Genomic DNA, 10,284 nt, shown 5'->3' on the forward strand with positions numbered 1-10,284 from the left:
TGAGTCTGTGTGGGAGCACTTTCAGAGGCATGCCTGGTACTCCAGCAGCCTCTGTCTTAATTATTAATATTTATAAACATCTATTCCCCTTTCTGTTGCTTATTTGCCTGCAAACAATGGGAAATAAAGAAAGAAAGCAGGAAAAGAATTAGAATCCAGTCTGTACTAAATGTGTGCCAAATTTTTAACTTTTTTTTTTCTGTTTGGTGCTGTATTTTTTAACTTATTCTTATTTTAGGTTGCAGCAAATTAGTTCAGGATTTATTGTTTTCTACTATTTAATGTCATCATCATCCTTTTCCCCATTCTACCAAGTAGGCTAAAATGTGTTATTACAAAAAAAAATTTTGAAAACATTTTATTCACAAATATATATATATATTTCTATGTTTATATTAGCATTATTCATAGTTGCCAGGACATGGAAAATAATGAAGTGTCATTAGACAGATGAATGGATAAAGACGTGATACATATATACAATGGAATACTATAATAATATTCAGCCATAAGAAAAGAAAAGAATACTGCCATTTACAACAACGTGGATGGATCTTGAAAATATCATACTAATAAAAATAAGTCAGACAGAAAAAGTCAAGAACCATATGATTTCACTCATATGTGGCATATAAAACTGAAAGCAACAATCAAACAAACAAACCTCCTGGTTACAGACAACAGTATGGTGGTTACCAGAGGGGATGAGTTGGAGGGTAGTAAAGGGAAGGAGGGAGTCAAATATAAGGTGATAGAAGATGATTTGTCTCTGGATAGTGGGCATACAATGCAACATACAGATTACGTATCTGGAAATGTACACTTGAGCCCTATGTAACCTTATTAACCAATGTCACTGCAATAAATGTAATTTAAATTTTTTTAAATAAACCAAAAAAAAAAAAAGGCAATCTAGAGAGAAAAAAACATCAGTGGAAAGGTGATCAATTGGCTCAAGTATTCTCATTTCAACAGCACTGCCAGTAAATAGCACTTTTACTCTCTAAAAAAATCAATAAAACCTTTTTTAAAAATATATATTTTATTGATTTTTTTTTACAGAGAGGAAAGGGAGAGAGATAGAGAGCTAGAAACGCCGATGAATCTACCAGCTGCCTCCTGCACACCCCCTACCGGGGATGTGCCCACAACCAATGTACATGCCCTTGACTGGAATCGAACCTGGGACCTTTCAGTCCGCAGACTGACACTCTACCGCTGAGCCAAACAGGTTTTGGCATAATAAAACCTTTTGTAAAAAAAAAAAAAAAAAAAAAAAATATTTTTCTTCTGCCTTTTTAAAAAATTCCCCCAAATTAAAATTTAGAGTACAATACTGTTTGTGATTATATAAATTACTACTACTAGGCCATTGATGTGTTTGAGTATCTCAGATTGAAGCCCAGAAAGCTGCCCATCACAAATCAAGTATAATTCTGCTGCAAGTATAATTTATGCATTTATTCATTCATCCATCTATTCTATAAAGTTTTACTTTATTGCTTTTAAATTTATGTTGCTGAAAGCATTATAGATGTTCTTCTGTTTCTCCTATTGACCCCACCCCGCTCCTCCTCCTCCTCCTCCTGCCCCTCACCAGGCCTTCACCATGCTATTATCTGGGTCCATGGGTTATTCACCTATGCATATAAGTTGTTTGGTTAATCATTTCTCATGCTGGTCCCCCCAACCTTTCCTCTGATAATCATTAGTCTGTTGTTGCATCCATCTATTTTGTTGGTCCATTTATTTTGTTTATTACATTCCACATATAAGTGAATTCGTTTGTCTTTCTCTGACTGGCTTCTCTCACTCAGCATAATGCTCTCCAGGTCCCTCCGTGCTGTCTCAGAGGTAAGAGATCCTTCTTTTTTATATCTGCAAAGTATTCCATTGTGTAAATGTACCCCAGCATCTTTATCCACTCATCTATTGATGGGCACTTGGGCTGTTTCCAGATCTTTGCTATTGTAAATAATGCTGCTATGAACAAAGAGGTTCTATTTTTTTTTTTTTTTCCTGATAGTAGTTTCTGGCTTCTTAGGATATATTCCTAGAAAGAGTGGTCACAGGGTCAAATAGCAGTTCCATTTTTTTTTTATTGATTATGGTATCACATAATTGTCCTTATCCCCCCATTCCCATCCCAAACCCCTCCCTACATATTGCCCATTCTTAATCTTGTGAGGAAACTTCACACTGTTCTCCCCAGGGGCTGCACCAGTCTGCATTCCCACCAGCAGTGCACTAAGGCTCCTTTTTCTCCACATCCTCACCAGCACTTGTCATTTGTTGATTTTTTTAAAATATATTTTATTGATTTTTTACAGAGAGGAAGAGAGAGGGATAGAGAGTTAGAAACATCTATGAGAGAGAGTCATCGATCAGCTGCCTCTTGCACACCCCCTACTGGGGATGTGCCCACAACCAACGTACATGCCCTTGACTGGAATCGAACCTGGGACCTTTCAGTCCGCAGGCCGATGCTCTATCCACTGAGTCAAACCGGTTTCGGCCATTTGTTGATTTATTGATGGTAGCCATTCTGGTTGGTGTGAGGTGGTATCTAATTGTCCTTTTAATTTACATCTTTCTGATGATTACTAACTTTGTGAGCATTTTTTCATGTGTCTCTTGGCCATCTGTATGTCCTGTTTGACTTAGGTCATCTGTCCATTTTTAATTGAATTTGTCCTCCTTTTATTGAGATGTATGAGTAACTTTATATATTTTGGAAAAATTAACCCCTTATCAGATGGCAAATATGTTCTCCCATACAATGGGCTCTTTTTTCCTTGTGTTGATGGTGTCTTTTACTGTGCAGAAAATTTTTATTTTTATGTATTCTCATTTGTTTATTTTTCCTTTGTTTCTCTTTCCCTAGGCATTGTGACAGTGAAAAATTCTGCTACATGAGATGTCTGATATTTTTCTATCTGTGGTTTTTTTTCTGGGATTTTTATGGTTTCACAACTCACATTTATGTCTTTTATCCATGTTTAGTTTATTCTTGTGTATGATGTAAATTGGTGGTCTAGTTTCATTTTTTTTTGTTGTTGCATGTACCAGTCTAATTTTCTAAACATCTTTTATGAGACTGTCTATATCCCATTGTATGCTTTTGCCTCCTTTGTCAAATATCAATTGAGCATTATTTCTTGTGTTGAATTCTGGGTTTTCTGGGCTGTTTTATTGACCTATATGCCTGTTCTTATGCCATTACCAGGCTGTTTTGATTACAATGGCTTTGTAGTAGAGCTTGATAATCAGTAATGTGATCCCTCTAACTTTGTTCTTCTTTCTCAAGAAGAACCCTCTAACTTTGTTCTTCTTTCTCAAAAAGACCCACTATTTGGGGTCTTTTGTTCCCATATAAATTTTTGAGTATTTGTTCTAGATCTGTGAAATATGCAATATGTATATTCTTCCACTTTTTTTAAAAATATTTTATCTTTTTTTTCAATCTTCTGTATTTTTCTGAGTACAGGTACTTTACCTACTTTATTAAGTTTATTTCTAAGTATCTTACTTTTTTGTTACAATAGCAAATGTGATTGTGGTGTCTTTCTTTTAGTTTTTCTTTCTGAGAATTCATTATGTATGTATAAAAATGCAGTAATTTATGCATGTTAATTTTATATCCTGCTACAATGCTGAACTCATTGATTAAATTTAGTAGTTTTTTGGTGGCGTCTTTAGCATTTTTATGTAAAATATCATGTCATCTGCAAATAATGGAAGTTTTACTTCCTCCTTTCCAATTTGAATATCTTTTTATGTTTTCTTCTTATCTGATCACTATGGCTAGCACTTCCAGTACTAGGTTGAATAAGAATGGCAAAAGCATACATCCCTATCTTGTTCCTGTTCTCAGGGAAAATAGTTTTAGTTTTTGCCCATTGAGTATAGTGTTGGCTGTAGGTTTGTCATATATGGTCTTTATTATGTTGAGGCATCATTCTCTATTCCCACTTTGCTGAGACTTTTTACCAAAAAAGGGTGTTGGATTTTGTCAAATGGTTTTTCTGTGTCTACTGATATGATCACATAAATTTTATCTTTCAATTTGTTTATGTGATGTATCACATTTATTGATTTATGAATATTGTACCAGCCTTGCATCCCTGGAATAAATCCTACTTGGTCATGGTGTATGATCTTTTTAATTTATTGCTCAATCTAATTTGTATTTCATTGAGGATTTTAGCATCTATGTTTATCAGGTATATTGGCTTTTAATTCTTTGTAGTGCATTTATCTGGTTTTGGAATTAGGATGATTCTGGCCTCATAAAAACTGGATGGCAGTGTTCCTTCCTCTTGGATTTTTTGGAATAGTTTGAGGAGAATAGGTGTTAGTTTTTCTTTGAATGTTTGGTAAAACTCCCCTGTTAAGCTATCCATACCAGGGCTTTTGTTTGCTGGAAGTTTGTTTGTTTGTTTGTTTTGTTTTGTGCATTTTTTTTATTACTGCTTCAATTTAATCAGCTGTTATTTGCCTAGTCATGTTTACTGATTTTTCCTGATTCAGTTTTGGAAAATTGTATTTTTTTAGAAATTTGTAAATTTCATTTTTGCTGTCGAGTTTGTTGGCATATACCTATTCACAGTATTTTATTAAAATTCTTTGTATTTCTGTGGTATCAGTTGTTCCTTCTCTGCTTTCATTTCTGATTTTATTTATTTGTATCCTCCTTCTTTGTTTCTTGATGAGTCTAGCTAAATATTCAACAATCTTGTCTATCTTTTCAAAGAACCAACCCTTGATTTCATTGACCTTTTGTATTGTTTATTTGTCACTATATCATTTATTTCTGCTCTAATCTTTATTATTTTCCCCCTACTTTCTCTTGGCTTTTCTCTCTAATTTTTTTAAATAGTAGGGTTAAATAGTTTATTATTAATTTTTCTTGTTTCTTTAGGTAGGCCTGTAGTTTTATGCATTTCTCTCTCAGGATTGCTTTTGCTGTGTCACAGAGATTTGGAGTTCTGTGTTCATTTTAATTTGTTTCCAAGAAGTCCTTTATTTATTTATTGATCTCACTGGTAATCTATTTACTGTTTAATAACATGCTATTTAGTTTTCATGTTTGGATGTTTTTGAGTGTTTTCACTGTAGTTATTTTTTAATTTCATTACATTGTGATCTGAGAAGATGCTTGGTATAATTTCAAACTTCTTGAGTTTGTAGAATCTTATTTTGTGTCCTAACATATGGGCTCTTTGAGAATTAACCATGTGCACTTGAGAAGAATATATATTCTGAAGTTTTGGGGTGAATTTTTTTTATAAATGTTAATTAAATCCATGTGATCGATTGTGTCATTTAAAGTCACTGTTTCCTTGTTCAATTTTTGTTTGGAAGATCTATCCAGTCAAGTCAGCAGGGTTTTTTGTTGTTGTTGTTGTTGTTGTTGTTGTTGTTTTTAATATATTTTATTGATTTTTTACAAAGAGGAAGAGAGAGATAGAGAGCTAGAAACGTCGATGAGAGAGAAACATCGACCAGCTGCCTCTTTGCAAACCCCCTACCAGGGATGTGCTCGCAACCAAGATACATGCCCTTGACCGGAATTGAACCTGGGACCTTTCAGTTCACAGACCGACGCTCTACCACTGAGCCAAACTGGTTTCGGCGGTCAGCAGGGTTTAAAAGCCCTCTACTATGGCTGTATTCCTGTCAATCTCTCCTTTAAAGCCCTCCAATATTTTTTTTTTTTTTTATAGATTTAAGTGCTCCTGTATTGGATGCATATACTGTATGTTTACCAGGGTTATATCCTCCTTACACTATATCTTTTGATTAGAGCATTTAATCCATTTGCATTTAAGTTTATTATTGATAAGTACTTATTTATTACCATTTTAATTATTTTTACCTGTGTTTTTCTATGTCTTCTCATTACAGTAGTCCTCTTAGCATTTCTTTCAGTGCTGGTTTGGTTATGATAAACTCTTTTAGCCTTCTCTTGTCTGGGAAGCTCTTTATTTCACCATCTATTTTGAATGATAGTCTTGTTGGATATACTAATCTTGATTTCAGATCCTTGCTTTTTATTACCTTGAATACTTCATACCGTTCCCTTCCGACCTGTAGTTTTAGATGAGAACTCAGCTGACAGTCTTATGGCCACTCCTTTGTAAGTAACAAATTGCTTTTCTCTTGCTGCTTTTAAGATTATTTCCTTGTCTTTAATTTTTGTCATTTTAATTATGATGTGTCTGGTTATGAGCCTATTTGGGTTCTGCTTGCTTGGGACTCTCTGTGCCTCCTGAACTTGTGTGACTTTTTTTCTTAACTAGGTTAGGGAGGTTTTCTGCCATTATTTCTTCAAACACATTTTCTAGTCCTTCCTCACTTTCTTCCTCTTCTTGTATTCTTATGATGTGAATATTGTTACACTTCATGTTTTCCCACAGCTCCCTTAAATTGTACTCCTTTTTTTCATTTTGTTTTTTCTTTTTCATTCTCTGATGCAGTGATTTTTCTACCCTGTCTTCTAAGTCACTAATTTGATCCTCAGCTTCCTTTAACCTGCTGTGTATTATTTCCAATTTGTTCTTTATTAGAGTTATGTCATTCTTTATTTCCCACTGTCTTTTTTCATAATTATTATATATTTTCTCATGCTGTTGATTATCCTTGCCATTATTATTCTGAACTCTATATCTGATAAATTTCTTATCTCCATTTTACTTAGCTCTTCTTCTGAAGAATTCTCTTGTTCTTTAATTTGGGGCTTGTTTTCTAGTCTCCCCATTTTAGCTTCCTCTTTGGGTTTGAATCTACATATTAAGTAGATCAGCTATGCTCCCAATCTCTAGTGCAGGACAATGGCAGAAACTGTTTGTGACTGGCCCTGAGCAACCTGTTTGGAGCTGTCAGCAACCTACAGCTTGTGGCTACATCTGCTGGGTACCTTTGGAAAGAACAAGATGTGCAGCAATGTGTCCTTTTCCTAGACCCAGGCCCAGAATTATATCAGGGAAAGACTCAAAGACTCCAGAGACTCATTTCTGCCTGCAATCCAATTGTTATTCTGTCTCGATTAGTCTCAGGCTATTTTCCAACAGGATGGGGGCAATGCTTCTATCTGCAGGCTGATTTTTATTCTCAGTCTCTTAATGAGTTTCTTCAGAAACTCCATAGGGTGGGGCAAGGAGTTTTCCTGTAGAGTGGGGCAAAAGCCATTCTTTCTACCATAGGTAAAAAGCTGTGTGAATGGTAAAGATCTGCCCGAGATAAATGTCCTCTACAGTATTAATGAATAATTCAGCACTGGAAATTGGGGTGTCTGTCTTCTGGGCTCTAAACCCATACTCCCAAACTTGACCGCTGCTCACATATCTCCAGTCCACTCTGCCATCCCCCTGCCAGGTGAGTAGCTACACACAAAATTTTGTGTATTGGTCCTTTTTAAGAGGATGCCTGTATTTCCAGCAATCTATCCCTGATAGATAGCAACCTTGCTACTTTTCACAGATAGATGTTGTGTGGGCTAAGTTGTTTAAGCACTCTCATAACCATTACTTTGAATTCTTTATCTGTCAAATTGCTTGTCTCCATTTTACTTAGTTCCTTTAATGGTAATTCCTCATTTTCTATCATTTTGAGATTGCCTTCATATTTTTGTTGTCCCTTTGTATATTTGATCAAACTGCTATGTATGTCTCCCAGTTTTCATGGGTAGCCTCATGTAATAAGTGTTTTGTGATACCCAATGATGCAGTCTCTTAGAGACTCTGAGCTGGGTGCATAAGAATGTTCCTTGTGTGAGTAATTTGTTCTCCCTTTTGTAATTAGATCTTAAATATTGTTGTTCTACTGGTGGATGGAATATCCTCTCAGCCTGGCTGACTAAGAGGCTCACCTCTAGCCACATCATGAGAGCTGTTGTTCAGGTGCTGACAGAACAAAACAAAACACAACAAAATAAGAAATGAAAACAAAAAATACTCCATATCCCTAGAACAACAATGAAAACAACCACAAAAGAGGAGAAAATTAGGAAAGAGGAAAAGGAACAAGAATTATAGAAGAAAAAAAAAACAATAGGAGGAAATAAAAAAGAGGAAGAAACAGAAATATGAATGAGCAGAGTTGAAATAAAGAAAATAAGAATAAACAAGAGGGGAAGAAAAACATTGTGGAAAAAAAAACATTGAAAAGGAAAATAGAAGAGAAAGCAGATAAACAAAAATAAGAAAAGGAAAAAATATTCAAAAGCAGGAGAAGTAAGAAAAAAATAGAGTAAGAAAAGGGAACATAAACAAAGATATATGGAGGAAAAAGTGGGAAATGAAATTATAACAAATCAATAAATAAGAAATATAGTAGCAAGATAAGGAAAATACAGTGGAGTGGCCTTCATCTCAGCAGAGTTTAGTGCCTCCTTGAAACACGCTTGTAATGCTACTCTTCTGGTTCTGAGGCTGACTGACTTGTCTACCAACTCTGGGCCTCTCGGGATGTACTTAGATGCTAACCACTGTCAGAAACTGTCCTTTTTTGGCTCCCAGCAACCTGTTTGAAGCTTCAAGTGATGCATAGTTTGTGTCTGTCTGCACGGGGCTTGTCTGTGCGCCAGAGGGGCCAAGCTGCACTGTAATGCCTGTTTGTTAGCAGCACAGCACTCAGGGATGGGTCAGCTAACTTTCCCAGCTCCTCGGGTTCACCTCCACTGCCTTTACCTCCCAGCCAGTTGTCAATTTTTTTTGTTGTTCATGTTGCTAATCATCACTTGGAGATATTTTTCCATTAATTTTTAGAGAGAATGAAAAAGAGGGGGAGAGACAGAGAAAGAGAAATGTCCATGTGAGAGAGACACATGCCCCAACCAGGGTGGGGGATAGAGTCTGTAACCGAGGAACATGCTCTTGACCAGAATCAAACCTGGGACTCTTCAGTCCTCAGGCCAATGCTCTATCCACTGAGTCCATCCAGTTAGGGCCCCATTGTCAATCTTTTGTTCAGGTGCTGACAGAACAAAACAAAACACAACAAAATAAGAAATGAAAACAAAAAATACTCCAGATCCCTAGAACAACAATGAAAACAACCACAAAAGAGGAGAAAATTAGGAAAGAGGAAAAGGGCTTTAGTGGAATCAGAAGCATAAGCATAGACTTCTGGGTCTCGCGTGAGGGGAGGTGTGATAAAGATTTCAGGGAGCATGGTGTGTGTTCCCCAGTCCCAGAGTCATCTCTCTGAGAGTGTCCCAGAATATTTTCCTATCCTTGTCTGTCAGATATCCTTGTATGCAGGCCAGTGGGATCACCTGATGCTACATCGTTTCTATCAGCTCTCCCATGTGGGGAACCACCAGTCAGGTTCCAGAGATAGTGAGGTGGATAACCCCACCCCAGGCAGTCACTGATGCTCCCTGAGACTGTTCAAACCCATAGGTTTAGCCTCTGCTGCTTTCTTCTTTGCAGAGATTGAGACACAGGATGTGACAGGCAGGGCTCCTGAGAGTGGGCTGGGCTACATCACCTAGGGCAGTTGTGTTTTTTCTTGTTTGTTTGTTTGTTTGCTTGCTTTCTCCTGAGCTGTGGCTACTAGGAGGGCCTAGCATCTCTCAGGAAACATGGCCATTGTAATGCCCAAGTGTCATAAACCCCAAAGACTACCAGGGAGCCGAATCTGATGCAATTGCAGAAAGCCTGTATTTATTTTGGACTAGTCTGAGCTCGGTCCCACTTACACCAGTGAGGGCATGGTGGGAGAGAGAAAGAATTTAACATATCAATGGGTTTTATACTGGGGGGAGGGAGGGTGCCACTACCGTGGCTGACCTGATTGGTTGGGTTAGGGCTAGGGTCCAGTTACTGGGAGCTGGCACCACCCTGCTCTGCCCTCTCACCCCCACTGCCCTCTCACCCCGCCCTGCCCTCTCAGCCATTATGGTTTGGGGGGTATTACTGCATTCAGGTCTCCAGGCTGCTGCTTCAGCACATGTTCCCTCAATGCTTCCCACTTCAGCCTCTCCTTGGATACCTCAAGTCTGCACCACCCTCCCTCCACCAAAGCCTCAGGGGAGCAGTTGCACATGAAAACTCTGTGCTTTTGGTTTAAAACTAAAATAAAACTGAGGATTTATCTCTGACTGGCTCCAGTCCTCTCCCCACCCCCTTCTCCCCATCCCTCTCAAAGCTATGAAACAGGAAATTTAGGGGTTAAAAAGACAGGTTTTAGGAAATTTTATAAATTAAGGGGACCATAAAAGCAACACAGGGCTGCAGAGCAGCAGAAGATACATTTCCATAGAATAGGGGAGCTGAAAAG

Source organism: Pipistrellus kuhlii, unplaced genomic scaffold, assembly GCF_014108245.1.
Source record: "Pipistrellus kuhlii isolate mPipKuh1 unplaced genomic scaffold, mPipKuh1.p scaffold_m20_p_10, whole genome shotgun sequence".
Classification (NCBI taxonomy): Eukaryota; Metazoa; Chordata; class Mammalia; order Chiroptera; family Vespertilionidae; genus Pipistrellus; species Pipistrellus kuhlii.